The 14176-nt window shown below is 33.0% G+C and overlaps 1 protein-coding gene across 1 annotated transcript in view; it reads left to right on the top strand.

Annotated features, from left to right (window-relative positions):
* Positions 1-14176, top strand: part of Nhe2 (Na[+]/H[+] hydrogen exchanger 2) — a 1770486-nt gene that overhangs the window by 66048 nt on the left and 1690262 nt on the right. The window lies entirely within an intron of this gene.

Genomic DNA, 14176 nt, shown 5'->3' with positions numbered 1-14176 from the left:
TCAAATATAAAATTATTAGAAAACTTTTTAAGGAAGTAAAATGGTTCTAACAAAATTTTTACATTATGTTACGTGCCCCTTTATTTTTCATTAATAATAATAATAATATTGATAATAATAATAATAATAGTAACAATAGTAACAATAACAATAACAATAGAAATAATAGTAATAGTAATGATAATAATAATAATAATAACAATAATCATAATAATAATAATAATAAGAATAATGATAATAATAATAACAATAATAATAATAAAAGTAACAATATATTTGTGAAAAATAAGAATTAATAAACAATGTACATAAATTTATAAGTATGAGTACATATCAACATATACAAGTATACGTATATGTTTAAATAGGCTGATTTTTGTAGTAACGAAAAAAGTTTCGCAGCCAATGTAGTTGTGTAAAAAGTGAATAAAAATATGAAAATAAGATGATATATATATTTTACTATACATTTATGTATAGGGCAATTTTTTGTAGTTACACGTAAGAATCCTATTAGCCGTATCAACCATGGAGAGACAGTGCTGCATAAAATTAAAACATACAAGGACGAAGACAATTAATTTATAATCATATGATTTTGTTTCGTGCAATATCTTTTACCTCAGCGTCATTTTCATGTTTATTTTGCCCAAAAACGTTATTCTCAGCATTGCAACTTAATAAGGTACCATATAATGTATTAGGTAAAAGCCAAGGTTTATAAAAATGTAGTTGTAGCATATAAATAGTAAGACCTTTTTTTCATAAAATGAATAGTAATAAAATTGTATTAATTATACCTAACGTGATTTTTAGTATCAAAATTTTTTGTTCATTTTTTTCACCCATTATTATACATAACTTAATATTGAATTTTGGCAACATCGTTATCTTTAAACTTGTGAAATTATATTAATCATCTCAAATACTTTAATTATTTATCAACATGACAGCTCCTCTAATTTTTAAACTAGTTTCAGGAGGTGGTAGACCTTTACCACTATTATTAGAAATTCTCGTCGGAAAATTGATATGGATATTATCGTTGGATTGGTCAACTCTTTTAAAACTTGCTTTTTCAATACTGTTACATGCCTCTGTTTCTCTTTTTATCTCTTTCAAAATAGAAATGTTCTTTATCGATTGAAGAAGCAATATTTTGTCTTTTAAAAGGAGTGTTTAACTTAATTAAATAATTTGATGTTATTTTCAAAATAAATTAAAGCCCGTGGGAGGCGAAGCCTACAAGTAAACATAGTGGGTTGTGTCAAGCATTCCAGATAACCATTTCCTACCCACACACTCTTCCTCACCTACTCCTTATCAACGCTTACAAAAAAGGTAAAATATAGTCTTCATCTCTGTTATTTTCAATTGCAAAACTTTTTTCCAGATCTCTTCCCACCTTCTACCAACTCACCTAAGACTTTCATTGATTCCTACACATTTTTCGTCAGACTCATCACCCAGTTACTGAGTTTTATTTGACATTAGTTAAACTCTCAGGCTGTGACATACATGCATGAAAAACTTACACAGACCTTATGTAATTTATAAATGTATATAATTGACATTAAGAATTATAATTTCATTGTTTTATTCAAACTTTTAAATGTTTAATTATTTGAGGAAACAATATTGAGGTAATTAGTCTAAAACAAAATTTTTTTCCATTAAAAATGATTTTTTTTATTAAGAATTAAAACAAACAATTATCACCCAAAGGCTTAAGCTTATAAAAAAATGATTTTTCAGGATTCTTACAACAAAAGTTTGTATATAAAGCAGGGGAGCTATAGGCATCTTTAACTTGTCAAGGTTTTATGAGTTTGGGGATATGAGCTAACGTGTATTAATAATTTTACTTTTTGAATGAATGAATCAGTTAATAAGCCACATGGCAAGAGTGTGATTTTATTTTGATAAAAAGTTGTCGATGTTTGGCCACTCAAGGAGGCCTCATCAAGACATATCAATAGCCTTTTCTGAGTAGGTGCATTAAGAACTCCCTACGGTTCATAGTTGGCATCTAAACTTTAACCTACATATTAAATCAAAAAATGTTTTAGCCTCACTGAACAGACACATCTTCAAAGAACCATCTAGAAAAATGAATGGCTCCATTTGTGTTCACTAGATGGTTCTTTAGAGATGTGTCTGTTGTGTGTGGCTAGACCAAATATTAATTTCATATGTAGGTTGAAGTTTGAATGTCGAGTATTAATGGAGAGAAGCACTTAAGTCACTTACTCAGGCAGGGCTGGTAATATACCTTAAAAAAGCCTCATAGAGTGTTGAAGCATCAACAATTTTTCATTTAAATCAAGGTACACATTTTACACATGGCTTTTTAATGGTCTTATTTATTGGAGATACATATACTAAAAGAGCGAAAAAACGAAGAACCATGAAAATCTTACTTCTTCTCAACTGGAAAAGGGAGTGGTACATGACCGCTTTCGTGCAGCACCAACAGTAGTAACTGGTAGTAACGTGTACCTGTTGAGATTGAAGAGCCTTTTTTTTCTTCGAAATACTTACCAAGTTACTACTTTACTGCGGCTTAGCACTATACAAGAACGTTAGAATAAGCAATACACGATTAAAGTAACACAGTTACAAATATTAATAATGAACAAACATCTACACTGATTTATTAACTATAATTTTATGACTTGCAGTGAGCAAACCTTGGGTTAACTGTATATTTTTTGATGTAAGGCATACGGTGATGACAAGTCCTTCTTGACACAACACACAGCCCTCAAACAAGGTAACTAAGCCTACCAAAATATCTCTAGCGCTGCTCATGACGATGCTCTTGATAGCGCAGTCTGCATCGTAGGTACCCAGAATCTAGACAGTCGTGGGTAGATACGCTCGTGTTTATAACCACCAGGGCTCTCGTTTTTTGCTCAGCTTATTTTCTTTCAAGTGTACAGTATCACGCTTTGCAAGAGTCTGCCGATGCCACGCAGTGTTGCTCCAGTATTTGCCACACTCCAAGCTAGAGTATCTGTTCTCGTGTTGGTGAGCAGGTGCACTGTACACTATACGGCCCATTCTGTACTAGTAGTAAGTGCACTATTGTTGACAAGCAATAGCAAGTCACGTGAGGGAGGGAGAACTAACTATGAGACTCTCGCTGCTGACTATCAGTAACAAGAGTTCTGTGACATGTTCAAGTATATTGCCAATTCACTATGCCACTAGTGTTCGTGGTGGTGCAACGGTAGAGTTTCAGTTCCGTCGATCTCCGAGGTTAAGCTGCATTTGACACGGTTAATACTTGGATTGGTGACCATCTGGCTATTAGTTAAGTTTCGCCATTTCACCTGTGCTCTTGATTCTTGAGGGTCGATTAACTGTTTCTCTTTTGCTTGGACATCGTGATCACAGGTATGACTATAAGGTCGTCCAGATGTTTTATGCGTATAAACATCTGGTCATAACTCAGGTGCACCGATGGCTGAAAAACACTATTCTTGTATAAAAAAAAGCCATATATGAGCCTACGGGCGATGATGAACACTACAATAAAGAATACATGTATACTAGTGGGGCTTCACCCTACCTGCATGGTTTGCGTGCCAACCCGTGGAGTAAGAAGTTTAATATTTATTTTCGTAAATCTGAGATTATTTACAATTTATTTGTATTACTTTTATTGCGTTCTTTTGGAATCTTATGATGTCATTGTGCTGCACGCAAATAACGAGTTGTAGGTTTAAGCTTCAGTCTTATGTTCTAGAATGACACCGTACATCTTTGAAAGATAGCGCCTTAGCGTCTTTCCCGTGTTACGAGTGAGATAACGATGTTGGTGCTTTAACCAACAAAACAATGCTCAACATGGTAAAAATCTGGGGCTCTTTTAATTTTTGTCCCTTATCATCTCTTAATTGACCGAGTGAATACGCACTTATTAATTGATAAAAGTTCGACATAAAGAGGGGAACCTATAATTCGACTATAAGAACTAGTTTTTATCTAACTTCTACATTTTGGTTCATGTAAGATGAGAATAAAATAATATATTTTGAACATTTTCTGCTTTACATCTTATATGTAAATCATTCAAATCTCCTCAGAGAATAAATGTGAGAAGAATTAATTTAATGGGACATTGATACAATAGTGTCCCTTTTTTAAATTGTGAGTCCTGATTTTCATGAATGTTTGTTATCTCTGGCGGTGAAACCATAATTTTATAATAATTTATTTCTTGAATTACAGTTATAAATTGAAATTTCGGTTTATTGATTTACAAAATTTAACTACAACAATAATTATTTAATATCACGTATACATCGAAGGAATAGGTAAGAGACAGATGGGTTTTTTCAAATACACACAAATATACACATAAATTATTGACACATTCAAAAAATGTTTGAATTAATAATGTACACAAAACATATATATATATATATATATACATATATATTGTTATAAGCATTATCTGAATTAAAAATTGGGTACGATATAGCTGAATTTAATAGATTATTCACTCAATCTTTTAAAATTAGGCGATACTTCCATGATTATTATTATTTCATAATAATGTTACGTTTATATTGGTATATGTAGTTGTGTTATGTCATATCTATGTATGTAAAAAAAATGAATGTTACATTGTTTAAAAACAATAGTTACACAAAAAAAGTTAAATGCTTCGAGAACTTTATACTTATTAGTGAATTGAAACAATTTGATGATAATTACATAGAGATTTTAAATATAGTACTAATTACTGTTAATACATTATTAAACATAAATTTTATATTTTATCAATTTGTATGAAGTTAATAAGGTAAAAAAATGAGTAGATAAGGTTGTAAGGCGACAAGAACAATGGTGTGAAAATGCTGTGGGGGGACAAGAAAAATGGTGTAAGGGGGCTGTAAAGGCAAGAAAAATGGTTCGGGGGGGCTGTGTAGGGTCTGTTTAGGGTTTTCGGAAACAGTTAAAAATGTTCAATTAACAGTAAAAACGATCAAATCTTAGCTTATAGGTGGGGGAACTGTAGGGGGATTCATGGAATGCCCCACATAAATACCTATATAATATAGGCTTGATCCACCTGTACACTTTTCTCCCCAACTTCTACAATTATTTGTTATTCAATGCCATTTTAGATAAAACCTGAAAAAATACAGTTACAGTAGTTATGTTTGTAAGTGTGGGTCCTGAGTACAGTGGAACCAAGTAAAGCAAGCAAACGTATTGGTGCCATTGTCCCGTGGTCCACTGTACAGCTAAAACTTGGGCTGCTTTGTATTTTTGCAATTGTATATAATTCTTTGCTTTCTCTAAAAGTATATGCTAGAAAGGTGGAACCCTGCAACAGACGTTAAAGGCGATAAAAACGACGCGGAAAGTTGTTGAAGTGTGTGGGGGGTTATTAAGAGACTGGGAGTAGAGGGTGGCTGTCGAGGGCAGCGGATAGTCTTGGAAAAAACAAAGCTAAGCTAAAATAAGGGAGAAACTGACGGAATTTTAACTTGTTATGTGGGGGGACTATGAGGGGGATTATGAGGTCAGCAGTCAACGAGGGTCTGTCAGGGTTATGGCATGATGTAAGGGATTGATAGGAATGCCTTACACATACAAGTATAAAATGAAGGTACATATGTAAGAATGAATATGTTGTTAGTACTTAATATTATGTTTTATTGTTTACTTTTTCATCATGCATAAGCATAAGATCCTGCAAAAAGTAGGTTCTTAGGAAAATTAATGTTTCACTTTTATATCTTATAAATAAAATCAACTGACGCCTAAAGTTTTGAGCACTTTTAATCTTTTCCTCTCAAAAAGAAACTTATGACTTTCAAGTTATCGTTAGAATTTAAATTTTTTCAACTTTATAGTTTTAGTTTTGTTACGCAAGGCCTGAAAACGGCAAAAAAAAGCTACGACTCTTGCTACAAAATTCAAAGAAATCCTTAAGATCTATGTAGGGTTTTTAAGTTTTTAATAAGTTTCGATTTATTTTGACTGCAGATTCGCTAAGTTTCGTCTAACCACAAAGCTTAAGCTGAACGTAATGGCTCAGCTTTTAAATAGTGATGGAAGTTCTTAATGGACCAGACAATGGTGACTTAGAGTATATAAAGAAGCTTTTTTGTGTACATTTCGATGTTTTGCAGTATTTTTATATTTTTTTTTCAATTACAATCAATCTTTTTATTTAAACAAAGCCCTCACTTTGGTAAATACTATAACGCAGAAAAAATATTAGCACTTCCGTTTTGTATAAATATGCGATAATAACACGCCCTTACCTGCATATGCAGGATGCTTAATACCTTTTCTTATCCTTTTGTAAAAAAAGTTTTCTTCTAAAATGTTGGGTATAACTTTTAACATCACTATTTGTTAGTATTTTATAATTTACTATTTCTCATAACTATATAGGAAACCTTTAATGAATGTGCATTTTCATCAATGCAAGGTATTTCTTTTGAAGTACAGTTAATATATTTTCTAAACTTCATGTAACGTTATAAGTAGAACAGTAAGAGAGAACATAACAAGTAAATAAAAAGTGACAAAGTAAAAAAAGTATAAATAATTAATTAAAATTAATTTTCGTTGCATATGAGATAATACTAATATTTTCTTATTAGCACCTGGAAGTTGGCGCATGAATCATGCATATATTATGTCTTCATAAAGGTGTGTGTGTCTGTATGCATGCATGCGTGGGTCTGTGCATGTGTGTGCGTGTGTGTGTCTGTGTGTGTGTTTATAAGATTCAGCTCATGAAGACTGCACGTGTCTTTAGCATGTATACTAATAAGATTCAAAAATTTTAGTAGCTGTTGTAATTTTTTTTCTTATAATGTTTACGCTGTATATATAACTTACGCATATTATAACATAACCTTTAGTGTCTTTTTATTCGTGTCTTATCTTTATAACTTGACGGCTGATCTTCATTTTATTTTTAATTGTAAATAAAAAATTACATAAGAATCTAAATTGTTTTGTAAAGTTGGCATCATCCTCGATAACCTCATGCATTTCAGTAATAAATCAATCCAATATGACATTAAAAGTCTGTTCTCATCAGATCTAGTAGTGAAAAAGCTTTCTATTAAAAATCTGACTTAGTGGCATCTGCTCTTTTTGGCCATATGCGAGACAAACTAGTTAGTTTATTGTTTTACTGCTGTATAGTATTCCACCTGGAAGAAGAACAATTTAAAAATGTATATAATTTTTGCCAAAAACCGAAAAACTTCGCAGAGCAAGTATTGTCATCAGTGCTACATTATTCAGACAAGCCAGAATACTTCCTTGACATATTACTGGAATGTTTATATGTTTGTGCATGACTACCTTTAATGTCCCCACCCAGTTTCTTCAATCAATATAAAATATCAATGCATCGCTTCTTTTTTATTAGACTTTTTCTTGGTAAAAACAGGCAAACTGCTCATGCATGTATTTTTAATGGACATAAAATTTTTCCGTCACTTTTGAAAAATATTATACGTCTGTCCAGTGTACTTACACGTTATTAGTTTTATTGGCATCATAAGGTGGTTGAGTGCATTAAGTATTTTATTACGAGCATGTAGTCACCATAGCCTATTTCAAAGAATTTTTAACAAATAAACTTTTTTCGGACCTTTTTCATGGCTCTCTTTCTCAGCAAAAATTGTTTCCCTGTCATAACTATTAGGAACGCAAGATTTCACAGTATCTACAGCTATTTGACCATGCTTTGATAATGTACTTGAATTCTTTTCGTAATTTCGGTATACACCTCGTATAGATCTTAAATTTTAATTTTAAGCTCGCAGGTCCATTAATATATTGTTTTTTACTTACTTTTTTCAAATTTTCTTTTGATGTTTTGGCACGGCTATTTTTTTTTTTTTTTTTTTTTTTTTTTTTAAATAAATAAATACTTACTTACGTAGTATATTTATTTTTTAGGCTTTATTGTAAACGAGTACGTACAGCCTTAGTACAGTAAGGCACACTTTACGTTATAATAGTTACATATTACAAGTAGTTGGTTACATATTACATTATTAGTTACACATTATTGGATACACTTTATATTTTGTTGGTTCGGTGATGATGTCACATAGACCACCTCGAGAGCGAAGGATCTATGTGGTAGGCAACTTTTGCTGTGAGAAGGTTGCCCAAACCCTTCACGAGGAGCATTGCGTGGTAAAATAGCACATGTGAAAATTCACAGAAGTACTTGCTCGGGAGAGTCGAACTGGCGGGGATACAAACCCGCAGTCTCCCACGTGCCGTCCCATAAACCAGCCGACCAAGCCACTGCGCGCTCCACACCTATTTTGTTTATTGTTTGTCTTCTTAATTAACAGTGCTCATGCAAGTGTTTACATTCACACCTTAATAACTTGACCAATCCGAGGGTGCCTACGTCTCTTGGATCCATATATACAGTGTTATGTATTAATTAGAAAAGAGCTCTACTTTAACATGTTATCTGTTAATAAAATTTTTTATTCAAATTTCTTGCAATCTAATTTTTTTAAGTCTCATTAACATCTAACAACAAATTATTATGTATCTCTGAAGCTAAGAAAATATATACATGACAGTCAGTTGTAGTATCTTATATGTTTATTTTTTGCAGTTATATTTTTATCGGTACGTTATGCATTGAAGTAAATTAATAATTTCAGATTGGGAACTTAAACAAAATGTGTTAAAAAACTAAATTTTGCATGTTACTCACCCTCCATCCGCATCTCTTACTATACCACCATATGCCTTTTCTCCTCTAAACCACATGACGCCAAGCACTCATTTTAATTTTAATTGTATTTTTTTTTTTTTTTTTTTTTTTTATATTAACATATTTTAAAAAAACCTCTTTTCAACAGGTTTTAAATCCCTAACCTCCTGCACTAAGCCAAGTCCATTACCCATTTTTTTTTGAGTGATCCCAGTAGTCACATATAATTCATAACTTTTTTTTAATGCGAATATTTATTTACTGTTGATTGACTTATTTAGTAAGATTATAAATAGCATAAGAAAGTTATAGAATATTGAAATAAACTAATTTTTTTGTGCAATAACTTCTCTTCAACTTAGAAATTACTAGAATTGAGTTAAGCAGCTTTTCTATGTATTACTAAACACTTGTTTGTTTATGATTGATTAGTGACTTTTACAATAAATAAATAATCAGTTGTATAGTTTTATCATCTTTTTTCAAAATTTTTCAAAATCTTACATAATTTTTCGAACATTTGTCTTACTAATATTAAAGTTGTTAAAACTGTTGTTATCGTTAACCAAAAAAACTACTTAACCAATTTTGCTAAAATTTTTCATACTAATTCTTAATAATTCCGAGACAGTTTTTTCATAGTTTCTTTCTTAAAAAAGTTTATAACAATATCGATCAATAAGCTTGACGTTCTGATAAAGTAAGCTAGCTTTGCACTTTAGTTCAGTAGGATTTGCTAGCCAGCGGCGAGGTGAAATTGAAGCCACCCGAAATCAAAGATAGTGAAGAGTGGTAACAAGATGCTCCATCGAGGTGTCGATTATCGTAGTCATTCGTTAACAGTAACCCAAGAACAGAATTGTTAGTCGTGCAACTGAGCATCCCGGCTACCGATGACACTCTTCTTTCATGGGCAACAAAAATAATTCATTTTTTATCCCAGACACCAAGACAACCAAGTGCCACCAAAAAACAGGCGTTCGAAACGTCAAAGTCTCCAGGTGAGAATCTCTTACTTCAAATGCAAGCCATGGAAGGCAGTCCTGATAAGTACGGGCAGCCAAAACTGCCTCCTTCTTAGTGATCGTCATAACAGCACACTTACACACAAAGATTCTTTCCCTTTACAAACATGGTGTACGTTCGGCCTTCACTCGCGTGGTGGCGTGACATCACTCGCTTAGCCGAGTGAACTTCGAGCGTTCATTGAAAATTTGGGGGAAGGAACTACGTTCACTGAGATTTTCTAGTGAACGCACTCGTAGAGCCGAGTGAACTTCGAGCGTTCATCTATAATTAGGAGGAATAAATTGCGTTCACTAAGATTTCCAGTGAACGCACTCGTAGAGCCGAGTGATACCTAATTAGATATTGGTATGTGTGTATTTATATGGGTATATAAGAATGTTGAACTTGCATGGTATAAATATTTTGAGGTTAATAGCTACTTAATAATATACTTGTTATGAAAATATTTTATCTCGTATATATAATAATTTTTACTATTCTACTAATGGAAAGAGTAATAATACAATATTATTGGGTAAAATGTGGATGAATAAAATAATCATGGTACTAAATTATAAGTAGTTTATTAAAGATTGGATTAGCTTAATACAATTACATTTATTATTTCAGAACAATAAGCTCTATTTAATACTACTTATAAATTAACCTAATGTGTAAAAGAAACAAGTAATGTTACCCAACATATTTATCAAATCTTACAAGCTTATTCTAAAAATACAATTTTGGGTCAGCAGTAAAAAAATTATATTTATAAAAAAATTTTAATATTTTATTTGACAAACTACATTATTGCTATCACAAGGCAAAAAAAACTTGAGTGTAAGAAGTCATAACATTTTGAATTTTTTTCAAGTCCTTAGCTTAAGAGCCAAATATCACAGTGACCAAATACAGGTATTCGATGGGAGTGATTACAACTACTACAGCCAGCGTTGCTGAAATTTTGTACAGAAAAGTTGACAAAAAGTTTTTAAGTGCTCAATTAACTTGTGGTACCCAGACAAGAGTGCACAAAAGGATTTTAGAGCTGTCAACATTGGTTTGTGAGACAATCCACAACCTCACTAATCACCGTAGAAGCCAGTTGTAGGTATCTAAATGTGCATACTCATCTAGACCCTAGAATACAAAACCAAACTGAATACAGCAACTATTTAATTAACTTTACTGGTCCAAAAGCTACATTGTCATAAATTCAAAATGCATTAACACTGCTTTCCTAAAGATAATGCTAGAAAAAATTGCAGTAACCAGTTAGGTGTGATGCATGGGTATAAATAGTCAGATGCCTACAACTGGCTAAAACAGTGATAAGGGAGGTTGTGGGTGGTCTCACAAACCAATGTTGGCAGCTCTAAAATTATTTTGTGTACTGTTATCTGGGTACCACAAGTTAATTAAGCTTTTTAAAACCTTTTGTCAACTTCCCTGCACAAAATTTTAGCCACACTGGATGTAGCTGTTGTGATCACTCCCATGGAATACATGTATTTGGTCACTGTGATATTTTGCAGGACTCTCAGACCAAGTACTTGAAGAAAATTTGAAATTTTATGACTTAATTGTTACACTCGAATTTTTTTTACCTAATCCCAACTATTAAAATAGTATAATAGTTACTGTCATCATAAGAAAGGACATGAAATTTTACTTTATAGCTACAAATTCTAATCTCCCTTGATCGCTATAGCTACAAAGCAATGTAGTCGTGAGTGAGCTATAATAATACAAACATCGATGATTTCAGTGAAGGTTAGGATGTCACTTGGCTCTACGAGTGCGTTCACTGGAAATCTTAGTGAACGCAATTCATTTCTCCTAATTATAGATGAATGCTCGAAGTTCACTCGGCTCTAAGAGTGCGTTCACTAGAAAATCTCAGTGAACGTAGTTCCTTCCCCCGAATTTCCAATGAACGCTTGAAGTTTACTCGGATAAGCGAGTGATGTCACGCCACCACGCGAGTGAAGGCTGAAGGTACACCATGTTTGTAAAGGGAAAGAATCTTTGTGTGTACAGAAAAGGTATTCTCCAGCCCCACTTTCCAGACTAACGATTAGCGGTTGGTTAACCGGAAAACGACCTGAAGACGAGATATTCTTCCGTCAGTGGCCCACTTATCCATTATACTGTCTCCGTACACACACAGAATCCAAGGATAAGAGTCAAGCTACCTACAGCTGGCTCTCCATCATTAAGAATCACAATAAGGAATAACTAGAAATTTCACCACTGGCTCTTTACAGGGCCATTACAAGTATTTACGTTCGCTACTCAACCATCAGTCTCATCGGTTTTTTACAGGGCCACCTAAATTTAAACTACCTTGCCAACACATAAATTATTACTATTATTTCTGCAAACGATTCGTTGACTAGAAAACTATGTAAAGCCGGCCACTATTAAACAAAATCAGTCATTCACTGGCAGACATCACGAGCACAGTTGTTTGTCTCAAGGCTGGGGACCCCAGTGACCGACGACCCTATATTACTCTCTCGACTCTAAGCATTCAACCAGGCATCACCGATCCTCTTAAAGTTATGTGCTTGGAGAACCTTAAAGCTATGAAGGAAAAATAAACTTGAGCCAATGGGGCAATCTCTAACGGACAACCATCTTGAAGCAATCTTTTTATCTTAGATCACCAAAACAACTGAGTCTGCAAAAAAAGAAGGTGCTTTGGACACCAACGTTTTTGATGTCATACCAGGATACGTTGGGAAAGATCTCTACAACTAGCTCCAAAGCTTTAAACATTATAGTATTCATCCCAATCAGTGTGGGGTTACAATAACAGGCCAGAGAAGATCACCTTAAGGTATAGAGGCAATCATATTTGCTGGAAATTTCAGTTAGGAAACAGTGTACTCAAGAAGGTTACTGATCTTTCTCAGGGTCATTGGACGTTGAACTACCTTAAGCGCCAACAAATATGTATCAACCTAAAAAAGTTTAAAAAATCAGCCTTTAGGGCTTACAAAAGTCTTTACTATGCCAAAAGTCGCAAGAAGTCCAATTGAAAGGAAAACTTGAAATGCATCTAAGGAATACAATTTTGAGCGTCAAAAAAATGATGTTGAACATTTATCGAGACTAAAGCAGCATTAATATCGATAAATAAAGAATTTATTAAGTGAGAGATCAGCTTTTCACTGTAACCTTCATAGTTATCTCTTGAATCTTATAGATTTTTAAATAGGTAGAATATGTAGTTGTATTAATGTGGCGATGAAAAATGTAAGGATTCAGCTTGAGGACTTTGTTGCTGAGGTACTAAAGTTGTAAAATAAGAGATAATTATATTTTTTTACTTTTTACAGCTTTTTACGTTATCAAATAAACTGTATGGATTCTGAAAAAGTATGTTCTCAATAAAAAAATTCTCGTTCTGAGAAGTGTCAGGAATAGATGTAAAATTTTAAACTGAAAACTTTTGACATTAAATGTTAACACATTACGTTGTTCCATTCAGTGAGTTTCAGGTGAAACCGATTCAAAATTAAAAAATTATATTTTTTGTTTTATGGTTTAAATCTTTGTTTTGAATTGGGGCCCTCTATTTTACTGGGGCCTAGGGCTACAGCCTACCGTCATCATTTTCTTATAATGCACGCTGGTGATGTACAATGATTTCTATATCCTAAGTGGACCATGGTGGACAGATCTTGCGAGTTTTTACATAAACTTTGCACAGACAATAAGTTGTGGACTTAATTTTTTTTTTACGGCTATGGAGCGTCAAGTCAAGATTAAATGCATGTCTTGCAGACGTAAGAACGGGTGGGCACCCTTATCAGCCACGTATTCCAGACTAGGTTTGAAGCACCAACCTAAGAAAATCAATATCCAGCATTCATGTTACCTACACTTACTGCTGGGGCTCCAGACGACTCGCAAAAAGCAATACTTGTGGCGTTTTCACATCTTTCGCTGTTCTTGAATCCACTTCATATGTTTGTCACATCTAAAATTTCATGTTAGTTCAAGTCAGTCTATGACGTACCCTCCCTTTACCTCGCAAAAACTCCCACGAATAAGTATCAGTTGCACTGTTAGAAATAGTGACAATATCATTTGAAATAGTTTAAGAAAACTATTGCATTATTTGAAAATAATCTCTTTATACTTTTTAAAAAGTAAATGAAACATTCAGAGTCTTAAATATGAGTTAATTTATCAACATGAAAAACTCGCATTGATTTCCATCTGTTAAACTTTTTTACCATGATGTCAGGATACGAAGACGAAAAGTTTGAAAATATAATACTTTGCTACAATGTTAAGTGAAATAACAGACTAACTAGCAAAACCTACTTTAAATGTGTGAGCTTTTCTGCCAGAGATTTTAATACCCTCACTTATGTTCATTATAATATTTTACTAAGTAATTATGCTCGTAATATTAAATGT

The sequence above is a fragment of the Copidosoma floridanum genome, unplaced genomic scaffold, assembly GCF_036245765.1.
Source record: "Copidosoma floridanum isolate Cflo_tuat_1 unplaced genomic scaffold, Cflo_Japanese_pri ptg000020l, whole genome shotgun sequence".
In the NCBI taxonomy this organism is placed as follows: Eukaryota; Metazoa; Arthropoda; class Insecta; order Hymenoptera; family Encyrtidae; genus Copidosoma; species Copidosoma floridanum.
The sequence above is the reverse complement of the archived record's forward strand: the minus strand, read 5'-3'. Positions and strand labels throughout refer to the sequence as shown.